General features: G+C 34.7%; 1 protein-coding gene across 2 annotated transcripts in view; it reads right to left on the bottom strand.

The window, feature by feature from the left end:
• The window catches only part of lrp1bb (low density lipoprotein receptor-related protein 1Bb), a 631,192-nt gene that overhangs the window by 561,394 nt on the left and 49,931 nt on the right, over positions 1–19,867 (bottom strand). The window contains exon 1 of one of the 2 annotated variants that reach the window (XM_087268163.1): positions 443–610. The exons of the other annotated variant lie outside the window; for it this stretch is intronic. The gene's annotated coding sequence lies outside the window, so the exon portion shown is untranslated. Of the gene's footprint in view, positions 1–442; positions 611–19,867 lie in introns of those variants that run through there. 2 annotated transcript variants of the gene reach the window in all.

Below are 19,867 nucleotides of genomic sequence, written 5' to 3'. Positions count from 1 at the left end.
GAGAGAGAGAGAGTGTGTGTGTTTGAGAGAGAGAGAGAGAGAGAGAGAGAGAGAGAGAGATGGAGGGTGTGCGGATAGATGGGGACAATAACGCACTGTGAGCTTGACTTTGATCGGTTTCCAGACACCTGACGTAGCGCAAGGGAAGCAGGGGATCGTAACATGGGGAATGCTCTAATTGGACAAAACTTACAATTTACAGATTTTTTAGAATCAAATTTAGTGGTTAAGATGTAACCTACCTCATAACAGTTAATGGTGAGTGAACAGTGCGCGAATTGTTCAGTAAATAAATAGAGGCTACTTAAATGTTTTCACTAATAGGTCTCGGTTCAGTTGGATCTGTTGAGATTCCTCCCTCGCGAGGTCAAACCGCACATACTAGAATAACTGTTACACTTGAAGATGTTTTGAACAAAACAAAGCAAATATCCAAACTAACCTTATAGGCCTGTTATGTTTTGTCGTCCTAATAGTGGATACGTTGAAATTGGACATCCGTTCAGGTCGGCGAGCATCTAAACGTTGCTGTCACGTTTCTAAACCATTCACCTGTTTTGACTCTTGACTTCTTTTAGGTTTTAATAAATAGCCTACTCTTCAAACCGCCCCCTGCTGATAAGGAGTGTTAATTCACCCAAATATGAAAATGTCATTAGCCTAGTGTTTCTCAACCACGTTCCTGGAGGACCTCAAACACTGCATGTTTTGGAAGTCTCCTTTGTCTGTCACATCCATTACAGGTCTTCCAGTCTCTGTTAATGAGGTAATATGTTTGTGTGTTTGTGAAGGAGACGTGGAAAATGTGCAGAGCGGGTGGTCCTCCAGGAACGTTGTTGAGAAACACTGATTTAGCCTACTCACCTTTAATGAGCTATAAGCGCAGCTAGTGTTTTTCAGCCAATGATGAACTTCCGGTGAAAGCTTTATGCCACTATTTTCAAATTCATAAGGTTCCTTTTACAGCATCGATGTTGTAATATTCAAATAAAATCAGTTAAATAGACTTAATCATCCATTTGGTTGTTAAAACTTAAAAAGAGACGAAAGACTGTTTAAATGTGTCATCATTAGCAGCAGGCTAGCGCAACATCTCCATTGAAAATACTTGGGTAAAATTCATTTCCAGATTTTAAAAACATGGCATGAAAAAAAATATAATTAATGCAGTGCTTTTTTCAGACTGACACTGTTTTTTAAAGAAATCAAATGTTAAACACGGTGATTTTGTATGGGATATTAACCCGGAAGCCCTGATGCTGGCTGGCTGAAATTAGAAGTCCGTGTGCATATACCTATTGACTTGTAAACCAAACTGAGTTTTTTTTTTTTTTTTTTTGTTCTATTGAACACAAAATAACCTATTTTAAAAAATTCTGGAAAAAAAACTGTAAACCATTGACTTTTATACTATTCGTTTTTCTTACTACGGATATAAGTGGTTACAGGTTTCAAACATTAAAGAGAAAATTTTGTACTCAACTCAAACTGGTTTGAAACATGTAAAGGGTAAATAAATGATGACAGATTTTTCCTTTTTTTGGTTGAACCATCCCTGTAAATCTTCATCAAACTGCAAAATTGTTTACAGGAAATTGACATTCATAAGGGTTATGAAATTCAGATAATATGCTTTACTTCAAAATTAAAAACTTACAGTAGGCTACTAGTAAAAAGAATATTACAGTATTAATGTACATGTAGGCTGCTTTTAAACCCCCCCCCCCCCCCCCCCCCCACACCCCACCTTTTGATCTGACTTCTTCAGGTGGTTTTATGCTGCCTTCACATGCTGTGTAAACTATGATAAATTATGATAAATATAAGCTTTATAGTAAAAATAATTGGACATGAATGGTCTCCCAAGTCATATTACTGGGAAACTCAGAAATACTTTTGATACCCGAGGTGGCAAACCTTAAAAGTGAATAAGTGTTGTATGATTGCTGCTGTGACTCGTAATCATTTACTATTTTTGTATTGGTTTTGGCACTGCTATTATTTATCATTTTACAGCAAAAATATCTAAATATCTATTTGAAGCATAATTTTTCTTTTAAACAATGAAATTAGCATGTGTTTCACTAAAACTCCAAAAAGTTTTGAGAATATTATTGTCAACAGATGGGATGCTACCTTATTCAAAACTAAACATATTATATATATTTTGCTCTGACAAGATTCATCCAGGATTATATTTTTAAAAAATTATAAAAAGAAAAGAAGAATTATTTATAAATATTTATCCAAGAGTCAACCTGTTGTCCTTGATTCCTATTTGTTCTGAAAGCAACTAAATACAGCAAGCTTCATACAGGAAAGAGGACATTTCCAGCATTGTTATTTAAAGAGGTAAATCCATCAATAAAACATCTCCTGCTGGTCAAATGAAATGAAATTGTCATAATCAAACAATAAAAAGGTGACTCAAAAGTGGCGTTTACCTTTTTTCTGTTGTAAGTTACTATTATGTTTAAAGCTCTATATACATTTTTATATGAATATGGAGGCTATAATTCCACAAACTATTTAATGTGACTACTTATTAATGTGGCATTTACATGTATTACAAATGGAGAAATTACTGTATGATATAATGAGCTGTTGTGTGTATAATACTTTCATGTTTCAACTTTGACTTAAAAGAATAAAATAACATTTTTAACCTTTTAATCTTCTGATTTGACTTCCTTTGGTTGGTTTTAGGCCTTGCTGAAGTGAAATAACAATGCTCACATGATTAAAAAGTGTCCACAAATATATTTTTAAACTGCATTCATATTATGAAATAATGAATGAAATACATGAAAATAAATGATCAATCTGGTTATTGAATCTAAATTCTTTACACAAAAAATGCATGATTGACCAGAGCAATCAATAAAAAATGTTTAAGGTCAGTGAGACTGCATATTAAAGGGCTGCCCTTTAACACTACTAACGTATTTACACAAGCTCTCCAGTGTAGGCCTACACCAAGAATAACAGCCCAAGGCAATCGACTTCACACTGGATCCCCGTACTGTGCTCACAGAAGATAAAAAAATAAGGAAAAAAGGATATTCTGGAGATAAATATTCTCTCTAAACAAGAATGAATTTAGTCTGTGTATCTTCCAATGCAACATTTTAAAACATATATTAAATTTGTACATGGGTCAAAGAGGAATGCCCCATTTTGATCCAAAATAAATTTTATAAAAAGCATATTAAATGCAAGTGTCTAGTTTTTTTTATTTTTTTTTTTTTGTATGTGTAAAAGTGTAGAAAAATGGGTAAAATAAAGTTATAGATATAGATAAAATTATAAAAAAATATAAAAAAAATAAATATACTTCTGACTGTGTGTGTGTGTGTAAATGTGTGAATTCAAATTTGCTAACAGATGAGTAACACCTAGTGGTTTTAAAGTTTTAAATCCTAAATTGACCAAAAAAAGTGATATTTAAAGTACAATATTAAAATGTCGGAAAATTATTCTTGTTTTTAATTCTTCTACTACTACTCTTAATAATAATAATAATAATAATAATAATAATAATAATAATGCTTATTATTTATTTATTTATTTATTTATTTATTTATTCTATTAATATTTTTTTGTAGTTGTAAACCTTTTACAGAATAAAATATGGACAAACCCAATTATTATTATTTTTTTAAATAAAATTTAACTTTAAAGGACATAGATTTTGCCCCTTTCATTATTATTATTTTATTATATGGAAAATGAGAATATAAACATATCGCACTAGATGATAAAGAAAATGGAAAGACAAAAAGAACACATTTTGGAAAAAGAAACACAACAACAAAAAACAAAAGAAAAATAAAAACAAACTCCACTGCTCCCATGCGTGTCTGTTTCTCATCATAAGTTACGTCAGATAAACAGCACCGAGACAGAGACAGACTCGGATGAAGCTGAAATACAGATCATTAATCAAAAATACCAAGTAAGTTTATTTCATTAAATTTATGGTGGCGTTTATTCAAGTCTTTCTAAAATGATGAGTTTCACACAAATGCATTTTGCAGTACACACACACACACAGACATATTAGCGTATACTGACACCATGTGGCCGTGGTGAAAATAGCGGTTAAGAATTACATACTGATTTTACTCTTTATTACAAACATGTTTGGTTTTAAAATCATTTTAAACTTATAAAAATCACAGAGAGTTTTAAAAGATGTCCGTGTTTCTTTGCGAAAAAAATTAAAATTTAAAGTAATAATAATTCTGTAGACGCGTATACATGTTATTATGAAAACATGGTGCCTGTCAATCAATTCTCTGAGCAGGAAAACCATACTCCTTTGTCACGTTGTGGTGGGCCACAAAATTACTGGGATTTGGGTCCTATTTTAACAACAGCAACTTTTAAAAAAAGAGACTTGTTGGGTTCATAGCACTTCAGTGTGTCACTTTAAGCTGTATAGAAGTGTCTTGAAAAATATCTAGTAAAATATTATTTACTGTCATCATGGCAAAGATAAAATATGAGTTATTAAAACTATTTTGCTTAGAAATATGTTGAAAAAACCTTCTCTCCATTAAACAGAAATTGAGAAAAAATAAACAGCAGGGCTAAAAGTTCAGGGGGGCTAATAATTCTGACTTCAACTGTATATTATTTATTTATTTTTTATTTTATTTATTTTTTATTTATTTTTGTGAGTGAGAAAAGCACATGCATTGCTACACTAAGAAATGATTTCAACTTAAATGTTGGTCAAATATGGCCAAACCCAACGTTAAAGCTGGCGAAAAAATTATATTTAAAAAAAATTTAACCCAGCGTTTGCATTTGTCTACAGTTCACCCAATTTCAAGCTCCCCATCATCTTTTACAATGCAGAAAACATGCCTTCCTTCAAATTGCATCCAAACATGCAGTGACTGTGAATGCTGAAGAGTGTTTGGTATGTCTGTTGTGTGGAGATGCTGCAGACGTCTATTGAAGTGAAGCCTGTGTTTTGAGCACACAGAAAGCGAGGTCGTCCACAAACTGCCCACACACTCTCAGCCCGTGGCTTGGCTCCAGGGAAAGCAGCGATGACCCCCTCCCCAATCACCCGCCCCCCCTCAAAAGCAAGCAGTTCGGAGGCTTTCAGGATGAAACTTCCTTTATGCGCAGCACTCATTTCTTCTTCAGCATAGTCACAGCTGCGTTTGGCAAAAGCCTTTCATATCCACTTACATTCATTCTCCGCTGCTACAAACTCTATACCTATATACTCATGCATCCGTCTGGAGATGAATAACCCAGATAGCAAGTAAACATCTTAAATTCTGAATATCTGCATCAGATGTGTCGAAATGAAGATGGCCTTGCATTGCTGAAAAAATGTTTTTGAGAAATCATGTTTGAAAAAAAAGGTTTTGTATTTGAGTTAGTTCATTTATTTAAAGAATTTGTGGTTGACACGGGTTAAGATGTCATTTCATATTTCATTTAATGATATTTTAATGTACGGATGTTAATTATGAGGATAATATCAATCTAAACAAAGCAAGTTGTTCACTTTTTAACTGCTCATTTTATTTACTGATTTTAGTGTTGGAAAATCATGGAAAATTATAATATTAATAAAAATGTATTAATTAAAATTGAAAATTGCTTATAATAACAAATGTTGCCCAGGCTGTAATTTATTTAGTTTCTATTAATTTTATTCAATTAAATTAATCTTTATTTCTATTGCGCTTTTACAATGTAGATTGTGTCAAAGCAGCTTAACATAGAAGTTCTAGTGAACTGAATCTGTGTCAGTCCAGTTTTCAGAGTTGAAGTTCAGTTCAGTGTGGTTTAAATTTCACTGCTGAAAGTCCAAACACTCAAGAGCAAATTCATCGATGCGCAGCTCAACAAGTCCCAAACCAAGCAAACCAGTGGCGAGGAACAAAACTTCACCAATTGACAAAAGTGAAGGAAAAAAACCTTGAGAGAAACCATGCTCAGTTGGGCAAGACCCAAGTCTCCTCTGGCCAAACCTCTTGTGCAGAGCTGTAGTCTAGGTGTCAGGGGCTGGAGAACACTGGACGCCCATTAAATGAGTCATTTAATTCAATTATTGTTTCATTTTTAATTAATTATATGAATAATTTCAGGCTTGACTTTATATATAGTACGTATATAGACAAACAAATACTAATTAAAATGTTTAAAAATATATATTCATTCATTCATTCATTTTTTTGGCTTAGTTCCTTTATTAATCAATGGTTGCCACATCAGAATGAACCGCCAACTTATCCAGCACAGCAGATGCCCTTCCAACCGCAACCCAACACTGGGAAACCTATATATATTATAAAAAACTCTAATAATATTGCTATTTAGGTTTTATTTTGTTTTGGTAGTAATTTGAATTTTAAATGAAAGAAAATGAAAATAAGAAAAATAAAAAGTTAGAAAAGTAGTTTACATATTAGTTGTTATTATTTTTTTATAATTATTTTTTACTTTTAGTTACTAAAACAAACACTGGTACAAAAAGCTACCTGTATATAATTTGAACATGCTTAAAAACAATCATGAATTTGTTCAAGTCAGATTTTAGATATGATTGTTTTATGTAAAAAAAACAAAAACAAAAAAAGCAGTTAATAAAATTAACAAAAAACTATACTCACCAGCCACTTTATTAGGTATACCATTCTAGAACCGTGTTGGACCTCCTTTTGTCTTCAGAACTGCCTGAATCCTTCGTGGCATAGATTCAAAAAGGTACTTGAAATATTCCTCAGAGATTTTGGTCCATATTGACATGATAGCATCACACGGTTTCTGCAGATTTGCACATCCATGTTGCAAATCTCCCATTTCATCACATTACAAAGGTGCTCTATTAGGTTGAGGATCTGGTGACTGTGGAGGCCATTTGAGTACAGTGAATTCATTGTCATGTTCAAAAAACGAGTCTGAGATGATTCACGCTTTATGACATGGCGTATTATACTGCTGGAAGTAGCCATCAGAAGATGGGTACACTGTGATCTTAAAGGAATGGACATGGTCAGCAACAATACTCAGGTAGACTGTGTGTTGATACGATGCTCAATTGATACACTCTCAGAAATAAAAGTACGTGAGCAGTCACTGGGGTGGTACCTTTTCAAAAGGTACACATCTGTACTTAAAGGGTCCACATTGGTACCTTAAAAGTATACAATATATAAAAAGTATTTTTTTTTTTAAAGGAACACTTTTGTACTTTTTAGGTACTAATATGTACTCTTGAGGTATTACTATGGACCTTTAAGGTACAAATTTGTACCTTTTGAGAGGGGACCACCCCAGTAACAGCTCGCGTACCTTTATTTCAGAGAGTGTACTAATATGCCTAAAATGTGCCAAGAAAATATCCCCCACACCATAACACCTCCACCACCAGTCTGAACCATTGACACATTCTCCTCTGACCTCTGGCATCAACAAGGCATCTGCGCCCACAGAACTGCCGCTCACTGGATATTTTCTCTTTTTCAGACAATTCTCTGTAAACCCTAAATGGTTGTGTGTGAAAATCCCAGTAGATAAGTCGTTTCTGAAATACTCAGACCAGCACGTCTGGCACCAACAACCATGGCACTTTCAAAGTCCCTTAAATCAACTTTCTTCCCTATTCTGATGCTCAGTTTGAACTGCAGCAGATCGTCTTGACCATGTCTACATGCCTAAAGGCATTGAGTTGCTGCCATGTGATTGGCAGATTAGAAATTTGAGTTAACATACAGTTGGACAGGTGTACCTAATAAAGTAGCCTGTGAGTGTATTTCTTACCAAACAAATAAACAAACAGCAATTGATAAAACTAGCTCTCAAATAATACAAAATTTACAGTAATATTCATGACCCAGTGGATCTCTAACATTTGAAAAATAAAATTACAACAACAGTCGAATAATAGTTGTCATTAAACCACTGCTTACTTTCCAGCACCATTCAGAGCCTCTTAAAAGGATTTTAGAAGTCTCCCATAAGTTGCTGTTGTTATCTATGAAAATTTTATCATTGAGCCTTTTGTTTTCTTTATGCATAATAAAGCGCCGAGGTCCAGTAGAGAAACTGAGCTTCCTCTTAAAAATTCAGCCCTTTCTTAAAGGTCAGCAATTAAAAGCGTTGCAGTCTCTCTGAGTTAAACAAGGCCCAGTGTCAAGCAGCTGTATTGTGAAGACTCCAGGGGGAGAAGGTATCAAAATCCTGCAATCGCTAATTAAATAATTGCATGTCAGTGATGCAAACCTCATTAGAAACGTTGCTCCTGCTTCATAATGAAGGTTGCAGTACCTTTGACACACAAATCTAAAAAATGCACTAATTGGCGTGGCATACTATATGAGATACAGAGTTCAGTTATAGCTGCTCTGAAGCATCAAGAAAATGAGGCCAAAACAGCTATAAGATGCATCAATAATTATTAGTTTATACTGACAGTATATTTTAGGATAATTTTTTAAATGTTAGTTTGCAGTCTCATTTAAAAGGGGTTTGTAAGATTTAAAATAAAAAATAAATTTATATAAATAAAAAAATAAAAAATAAAAAATAAAAAATTAAATTAAATTAAATTAAATTAAATTAAATTAAATTAAATTAAATTAAATTAAATTAAATTAAATTAAATTAAATTAAATTAAATTAAATTAAATTAAATTAAAAATCAAATCAAATCAAATCAAAATTAAATTATAAATAAGTTAAAAATGAAATAAATAAATAAATAAATTAAATATAAAATAAAATAACGTTTGTTAAATGTTAAATAAAATAACATTTTATTTTATTCTAGCAAGGGAATAATATTAAATTGATCACGTGACTATTTATTTTACAATTAACAGTTAATTAATTAGTTATTAATAACAAATTACAAACTAAATAACTGCTGATCTTTGAATTTCCAAGTTATTAAAGATACAATGAAACAAACAAACAAACAAATAAAAATTACTTTCCTTTTTTTGGCAATGATATTAAGAAAAACAAGGGAATTCAATATTGAAAATGTGGTTCATGAGCACCAAATCCATTTATTAGAATAATTTCTAAAAGATTCACATGAAACTGAAGACTAGAACAACATTTCCCAACCCTGTTCCTGAAGGCACACAAACAGTACACATCTTCAATCTCTCCCTAATTAAACACACCAGAATTAACTCATCAGAACATTAGAAGAGACTCCAAAACCTGAAATGAATGAATCAGATAAGGGAGACATCTAAAATATGTACAGTTGGTGTGCCTCTAGGAACAGGGTTGGGAAACACTGGACTAGCGTTATGATGCTGGAAATTAACATTTGCTGTCACAGGGATAAATTAATTTTAATAAATAATAAAACAGACAACAAATCAATTGTACTAATATGATAACACTGTTAGTTTTAATAAATGCATCCTTGATGAGCATAAAAAAAATCAACAGATCTTTCTCATGGTTTGTGTTTCTTTCTGTTGTCATGATTTTATTTGTTGTTATAGTTACTCATTTTTTAACAGATTTTCTTATCTGTTATTCATTTAGTTTATTAGTTCACATTATATATTTATCCCTCTCACTTCTTTTTTGTCTTGTATTTTTGTCACATAATTTCATGGTCTCATTTGTTTCATTAAATGCTAATGTTGAATTTAAACCAACTGTAGAACAACCAATATGCTCATAAAACAACAATAAAATAAAATAAATAAATAAATAACATCAGCACAACTCTCCATGCCGTGGTGTTCAATAAACCAATGCCATTGCTTGGCATCTATGAATATTCTGTCAGGTTAGGATTTGCATCACCATTCTATACACTTCTCAGTCTATCTTCTCACCTTTAGCCTTAATTAGCAAGACAGGAGCACAGAGAGAATGGAGAATGCAAAAAATGTAAAGCCCTTGGACTAATAATTATTCTAGCGGTGTCGTGGGGGGTTTTGGCTCTGTCAATAGCCGTGATGCTCACAACGCACCCCGCAGACCTGCTGAAGATCCACAGGCCCACTGGCACATGTGTGAACATGACACCTCCTGCCCCCCTGACACCACACTCATGTCTAATCAGGACCCTCGCTGAATTTGGGCAAACACTCTTACATTTGCGGGGGCAGTTCGCACTCAAAATACACCTTGATTTGTAAGAACTAAGCCAAGGTTTTTAAAAGCAAAGTTTGTGAAAAATAGGAGGGGGCTGGGGTCATATAAAACACGAAAAAACATTGACTCTATATAAACGTAAAATAGAATAAAATAAAGATTAAAAAGTAGAAAAAAAACTGTTCAAACGTAAAATAAAACACAACTAAAGCTGAAGTCAAAATAATGATGCTAAGTATAAATATTTGTTTTATTCATTCATTATTTGTTTTCTTTTTGGCTTAGTTCCTTTATTAATCTAGGGTTGCCACAGTGGAATGAACCGCCAACTTATCCAGCATATGTTTTACGCAGTGGATGCTCTTCCAGTTGCAACCCATCTCTGGGAGACACACTCCATACACACTCATTCACACTCATACACTACGGTCAATTGAACATGCAAACTCCACACAGAAACACCAACTGACCCAGCCGAGGCTCAAACCAGTGACCTTTTTGCTGAGAGCCGACAGCACTACCTACTGCACCACTTAAACATGACAAATATAAACATGCTTTAAACATGCCATGACCTATATAAGTAAAAAAATAAAAGCATGAACTAGAATATTAAGATTTAACATGACAATTAATTATTATTATTATTATTATTTTGTGGCTATGCTGTGATATTTACATAGCAAATGTCTTTTAATATTTATACACTTTATAGGGGGATTTACACAGTATGACTGTAAAATTTACAGTAACCTACTGGAAATGTTGGTTGCAAGTAAGACTGTAAATTACAAGCACACTGTAAATAAATAATTACAATTGTGCTGTATTTTTACATTACAATTGTAATAATTTATTTACTGTACAGCACACTTGTAAAATCTAAATTGCCAGTAAGTTACTGTAAATTTGACAGCACTTTTTTTTTGCATTAAATATTATTTTTTCCCCCTCAAAAAAAAACTATTTTACCCCTTTTAAAGATTTAAGATAAGTCTTTTGTGTCTTCACATTTTGTCTGTAAAGTTTCAGCTCAAAACACCCACCAGATTAAGAATATTGGATTTTTGTGCAATAAACACAATGCTGTTTTTGTTGCCTGTGCCTTTAATGCTAGTTCTCCCCGCTCACCGTTCCCACGTGCCTGTCAGAGTGTGTATTAATCTCCAGCTGCGTCAGATAAACAGCACAGTGACAGACATGAAGGAAGCAGATCTCATGTAACGTTTGTGAGAAATACTACAGTAAGAACTTTTGCCAATGATTGTTTGATGTATTACTTCTGGAGTTGCTAATATCTGGAGTCACACACAATATCATTACAAAGTTCATGCACAGACACACAGCGGACACACACACTTGTGTGCGTTTAACTTTGCACTGTTTTTGGCAAATGGCAAATGTGACAGAATACATGTTAATATACACTACTTTATGGATATGCTTTATGTTAATGTACAAAATAAACCTGATTTATCATCCACAAACCAGGATTAAAGCATCTTCTTTTACAATTGTACTGTCTAATGTGGCTGTGGTGATAAAGTAAAGATGATAAAATCACTGTAATTCATTACAAACATGCACTGTTTTAAAATGTTTTAAACTTGTAAAACTCATTCTTGATCACAACTGATGATGATTGATGATCCCAGAGAGCTGAACAGATCTTTTAATCCTAGTTGCTTTGTCCACGCCCTGTCTTGTGGATATGATTATACATGTACATGTTACTACGGAGACATGTTAATATGCGACTGTCAATCAATTCGGTGGGCGGGGAAACTGTACTCCTATCACATTGAGGTTGGCCTTAAAAAGAGAGGGATTTGGATCCTATTTTAATGTCATGTAATTAAAAAACACTTATTGAGTTTATATGACCCCAATATAACTGTGAGCACACTAACTACACACAAACATATGTCCAAACATATGATTTTTAATATATGGGACAATTTCAAACCAAAACATGAAGCTGCAGTACACTTTGATTGCACAAGTGTGTAAATACATAAGAAATGACCACAGAGTGTATTTAAAATACATTCTTCTGCAAGTGATTCAAATCTGAATTTGTCAGTTTTACAGCTGAGCACAAGCCTCTGTTACTAATTCAAGAAGGTCACTTTGGAACTAGTAATGAATGAACGCCAAGTTGATTCACTGAATTATACAGAGTATTATGAAGGAGATTGACTGAGATAGTCTGATTACTTGCATCTGGATTCATTTTCAGGTCAATCTAATCTTCATAATCAAACATTACTTTGAATGTCCGCCGAGGAAAGCAATGTCTTAATTTACTTTCAGCAGGTAAGAGGAATTCTCATGACAACACTGTTCAATGCATTTAGTTGTATCTCTTAAATCTTTGTTCACAACCCCTTTTGGTATACATTTTTTGGAACTCACTTATTAAGGCAGCCTCTTGTCACCATCTAGTGTTACAATGCAACATGCACTTAAAAAGATAAAAAATAAAGATATTTTGAAAAATGTTGGAAATCGAGAGCCATTCATACTTGCTTTTCATACTATGTATTTTCCAATATATAGTTTCCTATATTCTTCAAAACAGCTTCTTTGTGTTCAATATAACAAGTCAAAAAGATTTAAAAATTTTGAACGTTTGACTTTACTTCAAGGGACTAACACAACATCAAAATTCATTCATTGATTCATTCATTCATTTTCTTAGTCGCTTAATTCATCAGGGGTTGCCACAGTGGAATGAACTGCCAACTTATCCCGCATGTTTTACACAGAAGATGCCCTTCCAGCTGCAACCCACTACTGGGAAACACTCAAACACACTCATTCACACTACGGCCAATTTGGTTTATTCAATTCACCCACTGTACACAGCATATCTTTGGATTGCAGTGGAAACCCACGAGAAGACGGGGAGAACATGCAAACTCCCTACAGAAATGCCAACGGATCCAGCCAGGAACCAGCGACCTTCTGGCTATGAGGCAACAGTGCTAACTAATGAGCCACCGTGTCGCCACAAGAGGAAAATATCTTTAGTAAATGCTGCTATCATTCATTCATTCATTCATTTTCTTTTCAGCTTAGTCCTTTTATTAATCTGGGGTCGCAGCAGCGGAATGAACCACCAACTTATCCAGCATATGTTTTACACAGCAGATGCCCTTCCAGCTGCAACCCATTACTGTGAAACACCCATACACTCTCATTCACACACATACACTACAGACAATTTAGCTTACCCAATTCACCCATAATGCATGTTTTTGGACCAGTGAGGGAAACCGGAGCAAGTGGAGGAAATCTACGCGAACGTGAGGAGAACATGCAAACTACACACAAAAACGCCAACTGACCCAGCCGAGGCTCAAACCAGTGACCTTCTTGCTGTGAGGCGAACGTGGTACCCACTGCGCCATCATGGAGCCCATTATCGTTCATGTAAAATATAATTGTTATACAACAAACAATATTTATTAAATAATAGTGGCCTTTAAAGTAATTTGAACAGAAATACAAAATGAGTGTTTTGATATACCATTCAATTCAAATAATTATATAATAGCTTAATGTCACCCTCCCAGCAGGCACTCAACATCATAAGACATTAATATTAGGATAGATTTTGGTCATGATGTCAGGTGACCAAAATTAAATGTCTAGCCAGTGTCTATGGACATTATTTTGACGCCCTATAATGTTGACAAATTTTGTTGATATTTGGTTGATTTTAGGTTGTATTGAAAAGTGACCAAAATCCAACCAACGTCAAGGTGTAATATAATTAGATGTTTACATTTGGTTGATTTTAGGTTGGACATTGGACACTGAAATCAACCCAAACAAAATCCAACGTCCCCAAGACGTTGGGCTACGTTGGGGTAAAACGTCAATATGTTGTCATGTTGACGTCCTCAGTCAAATCTGTTTGCATTATAACAAATAAAAGATTAATGAGACTAAACACTTTTTTTTTGTTTGTTCTTACCAGAAATAAATACATCCTGTTGTTATGTGACAACAACAGAAGCACTAGAAGTTTAATCCTCCGACATGACACTCAGAATAAGAAAAACATATCTTGATATGATACTGTGATACTGAAGTAAAATCACATGGAAAGTCTTCTAAGCCAATTAGATTCAAGAAACTGTTATAAATACATTTATTAGCAACAAGCATTTTTAACAACAGGCCAAGTGAGTTTAGTCCTCCGGCATTATACTCACAATGACACTTACGCCATGACATGTAACAATAGGCCTAGTGAGTTAAGTCCTCCACCATGATACTCAAAACAACACTCACGCCATGACACTCACAACAAATAGCCTACTGATGAGAAAGTCCTCTCAGCCAATCAGTTTCAAGAAACTGTTATAAGCACATTCTTAGAATGTGAAAAAAGGAAATCTAACTGACCACAAACTTTAGAAAAAGATAGTTTAACAGTATCTATATTCCATTGGTGACAAAAAAGTAGGGAACCGTTCAACTTTATGCAAACGAAAAGCACACACACACACACACACACACACACAAAAACATGCTGGCGGCAGCCAATCATTGTGAGGTGAAGGCAGCTTTTTGACATCTGTCATAAGCATTTCAAAGTCTGCAGACAGACACCGCTGGAGCTTCTTAAATTAAGCCTTGTTTTGAGTTATAATGAAATGGAAAGAGGCTAGAAAGCCGAATTACAATGAATAGGGAGCGATTTCTTACAGCCTCACTAAGTGGAATGACTTAAATAATTTTCCCCGAGGTCTTGGAGGAATTGTTATTCATAGGTGAAGATGACAGATGTTTGTTAAATGAATTGCTTCAGTCTTAAAAATGAATAAACAATTGATTTAACCTGCGCCAGCAATGCATCCAATTGTCAGAATGCCCGTGTAAAGCTCAGCCTACAACATGGGTGTGTGTTTTCACTTGGGATGAACTAAGGGCGATTTAATAGCTCCAATTCAAAAACAGCCCCTTTATGAAATTAAATGATGACATTTGCCACCTCTTCGCATCAGGAGGGCTATCTGTCATATTCATAAGCAGGCTCTTGAGAAATGAAAATGTTGAAAATTCAGCAAGCATAGTTAGAAAGGCTTTTGTCATCCTGTCACGATAGCCTACGTGATTATCTCTTCAAACATCGGTATCAAAGGGTTTGGAGATAAAATCTGAGCTCCTATAAAAACAAATGCAGGAAAAACGACATAAAACAGCAATTTTTAATTCAAACCAGGAAGATTTTGTTTAAAAGCTCTAACAAGTCATGGTACTCAAACTGATTGTTGAAATTTCTCTTGACAAGTGGACGCACAAACACACATGCATTCCTTTCTGAGGTTAATCTGTTTCCACACGCACACACACTCACACTCTCTTTCCAAGCAGCCATGGGGAAATGCACAATGCACTGAAAAATGCTTGACTTAATACTGCCATCTACAGAAAGCCATGCATCTTGTCATAAAACCTCCCCACAATTCTTCACGTTTATTGCTTCGGAACTGAATGAGGAAAGTAATGTGCATTACTTCATGGCCTTGAAACGATGAGAAGACAAATATGGACGCAGAAATAAAGACTATATTTCAGCCGTATGTTGTAGTTATGCCGTGAGGCTGAAGTAAGCCATGGCAGCAGTATTTCTGTGTGACTTCGACATTACTTGCTGCATTCTAATATCACAGGCAAAGGTATTGCGGATATAAATCAGCTGGGTGTTTTCTTCTTAATTTCAGCCTTTTGCTACTTGCTTCCAATTGCCTTGTGCCTTAGTATGTTTCCTCCGTTTCAAGTTTTGTGATATTTATGAGTGAGGGAATTTTGGGGGGCCTTTTAGGTATTTTTTTCTTCCTGACTAAAAGAACAGCATAACACTTTTAAAAAATATGGGCCTATTAATTTAATGGTAACATTTTATAACAAGGTTCCGTTAAATATAATATACATTAACACAAGCAATGCATTTGATACAATATTTATGTATCTTTGTTAACATTAGATAATGAGAATAAAGCTGTTCATCGTTAGTTCATGTTAACTCAGATTGCATTAACTGATGTTAACATGCACAACATTGGATGTTAATGCATAGTGAATGCTGAGCCATGGTTAATAAATGCTGTACACGTAATGTTTATTCTAAGTTTATGTTAGTAAATCAATAACTAATGAAGAAATATTGTAAATTTTGAGAAGTTTGTCAGAGTAAGACAAACCAGATTACATAAACAGAATGAATTAAATTATTATATATGACAAATGTCATATACAAAATAATGTATGAATAATGTATACATCTATCAGCCAATCATATTCGAGAACCAGATAGAAATGTGTGTGTGTGTGTGTGTATACACACACACACACACACACACACACACACACACACACACACACACACACACACACACACACACACACACACTAACACACACACAACATTTCTGTCTTGTTCTCAAATATGATTGGCTGATAGCCGTGCAATATTCTGCAATAGCAGCACTGTACAGGCTCCTCACCCTTCTGTATTACTCCGCCCACAAAGAGTGGCAGCAGTCAATAAACTCACTACAGTTTGACGAATATTGCAGTTGTTGGACAACAATTTATTTTTGAAGCTTCTTTAGGTAAGAATGTAGTTGTTTAGATTGCATCTATGCAGTTTATTTGTAAGGATAAATAGTGTGTCGGCATTCATCAGTCTGTCATACTGAGCAGAGCAAAGATGGTTGATGTTTCACCATAAGATGGCGACAGAGACCGCATAATAAGCCCTTAGAAGAGGAAAAACTAAACTACAGCTGATCAAGTTATCTATAAACAGGTAAGTGACCTTCTAAGTTGATCTCTCTCTTTTGTATGCTGTAGTGCTGTATTTATACCATAGTCTGGTAGTGTTTTGGTAGCGTATGCTTTGGATTTTTCTGTGTTAATTATTGTGATATCCTGATTTCAACAGAGAAAAACTGGTAAATGTCTCTATGGCATTTCCCGCCGTTCAGCCTTATAATCTTAAAAAGTGAGCAAAATCACCTGTGTTGTGTTTACTTAAGACATTACACTAGAGAATCATTCAACTATTAGCTGAAGTTGTGTTAAGTGATGTTGGTAAAGTAGCAATGGTTTCTGCTGTTCTGACATCAGCTGCAGATGTCAATGAATGGGGAAAGAAAGTATTTCCACGCACAAAAACTGTTTAGACAGTCCGTGCTTGATTTTCTTTTTTATATACTCGATTATGCTGTCGAATTGTTGTATAAATGCAATATCACACTCGTAGCAGTGCAATACTGTGCTGTACCTGTATATTTTCACTGGTGGAACACTAACGCACAAGCCCACATGCCTCCCACCAGTGCCGATATACAGTCATATGTGATTTTGCTCATATAATATTTACTCTAAAAAATATTGAGCTGTTGTAACTCAAACTTGGGTCGACAACGATTTGGCACTGGGTAACAACAACCCAACATTTTTTTAGAGTGTATATATTTTATTTAACATGTTAAATAAGGGCTAGTTAGCGCTGTTAAGTTAAATCTTTTATAACATTTATTTTTCAATATTTGCTATAGCTGCAAGTTTCTTCAAATATTTGTTTATCAGTAAAAAATCCCCAAAACAACTGGGTACATACAATATAAACACATACCGTATACAGTTATGATAAATACTATAATTTTAAAGATAATATAAGACCATGAATGTATTGAATGAATAATATATTAAAACTTTGCAATATACATTTATAATATAAACTCTACAAAATGCTTGAAATGTTGTCAAATATAGACAAACCAAATTACTCCAGCTTTGGGTTACAACAAACAAGCATTTATTGTAATGTATACATTCCATGTAACATGTTAAATAAAAGCTAGATAATTTAAATTACAAACAATGATTTAATATTGTAAATTTTTTACATTTTGTTATAGATTTCCTCAAATAAGTGGAAACTACCAACTACCCCCCCCCCCCCCAAAAAAAAAAAAACAAAAAAAAAAACAATTGTATCCCAGCCAGAGAATCATAGAAAACAAAGACAGAAATTCAGCATTTAAAATTCAACCGGCTAACAAGTCTTGAACGATGCTTGATGTTTCCACTTGTTTCTAGTCTAAATCATTTCAACTCATCCTGTCACGGGCGCCACTTGCTTTGTGAAATGAAATATTTCATCTATCATGCGAAGGCTCTGATGGCAGCGTGTGTAAAGTCACACCAGAGCGCCGGAGCCTGTGGTGCAGTACAGCGCAGTGGGGCGTAATGAAAGAGTGGATGTCAATACCAGCATAGGATTTGGCCAGACTAGTCATTTTGTTCTTTGCTGGAGCTCTTTGACTGGCTGTCCAATACGCCGGAGTGAAGCTCTTTATGAAAGGAGTTGTGTCAGAGCGGGCTGGCCTCATTCCTCCTCTGCAGTGTGGTAATGATGCTTTATCACTTTGTCTGTGACAGGCCTGTTTCCCTCTCTTGCTCAGTAATAAAGCTTGGCTGTGCTCCAGAGGGGAGCCGGGATGCTGAAGGGATGGACAGATGATGCTCAATGGAATTGAAATTTAACCTAAAGGTATTTTCTCTGATCTGCACTTATGCACTCACGGTTGACCAGTCGCTCACACAAAACGCGTGCAAACTCAGAATCTTCCTCCATCGGTGGGCTCCTACCATCGATTGGTCATGGATGAGCAGTTTAGCTGGAGGCTGAGACAGGTTTCCAAAGCACAATCACGGCTGGTCATCAACCTGGCGGGCGAGAAAAGTGAGAGAGAGACAGATGGAAAAAAGCGCATGTGAGCGAGAAAGAAGCCTCCGAGGGAAGATGTGTGCAGGACCACGGGATGAGGGTGCCGTTAGACACCTCGCTAATGACTAATGAGCCCTCGTTCTACGCTCATTGAGATTAAGAGGCACCGGACAGTAAGCCTGCAGGGGTCAGCAATGAGTTACCTCATACGACCTCTCAACAACCATCTATCTCATCATCTTGCTTTCTCTCCCAGAATGCCTTTTCTCTTCCATTGAATCACTTAATGTTAGCTAAACCCTCCAGAGGCTCTGAAAGTTAGACCCGTTTCACATTGCATGCTTAAGCAGTATGTAAGTGAATCAGCACATTATCTGAGACAGTGGGCCAAAGTTCACACTGATGCGTTTCTGCTGCTTGCTGAAAATAAAGCCATTTCTGGGTTACTACATTAAAGGGGCAGCTCACCTAAGAATTAGAAATATGGGTAACACTTTACAATAAGGTTCATTAGTTAATGCATTTACTAACATGAACTAATCATGAACAACACATGTACAGCATTTATTAATCATAATTGAACATTTACAAATGCAACATTAACATCCAAGTCCATGCTTGTTAACATTAGTTAATGCACCATGAGTTAACATGAACTAACAATGAACTACTGTATTTTCATTAAATAACGTTAACTAACATGAACAAGTACAGTAGTAAATGTATTGTTCATTGTTTGTTCCCGTTAGTAAATGCATTGATTAACATTAACTAATGAACCTTATTGTAAAGTGTGACCGAAATATGTTATTGACTCTTTCATGTTGTTGCAAAATTGTATGATTGACTTTCTTCCCAAGAGTGTAAAGGAAGAAATTTTGAAGAATGAACATTTAAATTTTTCTAATTTTTCTTTTTCTAAATATGCAGTGCTCAACATATATTAGTACACCCCTCACAAATCTCTCATTTAAATGTATATTTTCTAGGAAGCTTTACAATATTACAAATATT

The sequence above is a fragment of the Danio rerio genome, chromosome 9, assembly GCF_052040795.2.
Source record: "Danio rerio strain M-AB ecotype USA chromosome 9, GRCz13ab, whole genome shotgun sequence".
Classification (NCBI taxonomy): domain Eukaryota; kingdom Metazoa; phylum Chordata; class Actinopteri; order Cypriniformes; family Danionidae; genus Danio; species Danio rerio.
This window is presented reverse-complemented; position numbering and strand designations above follow the sequence as displayed.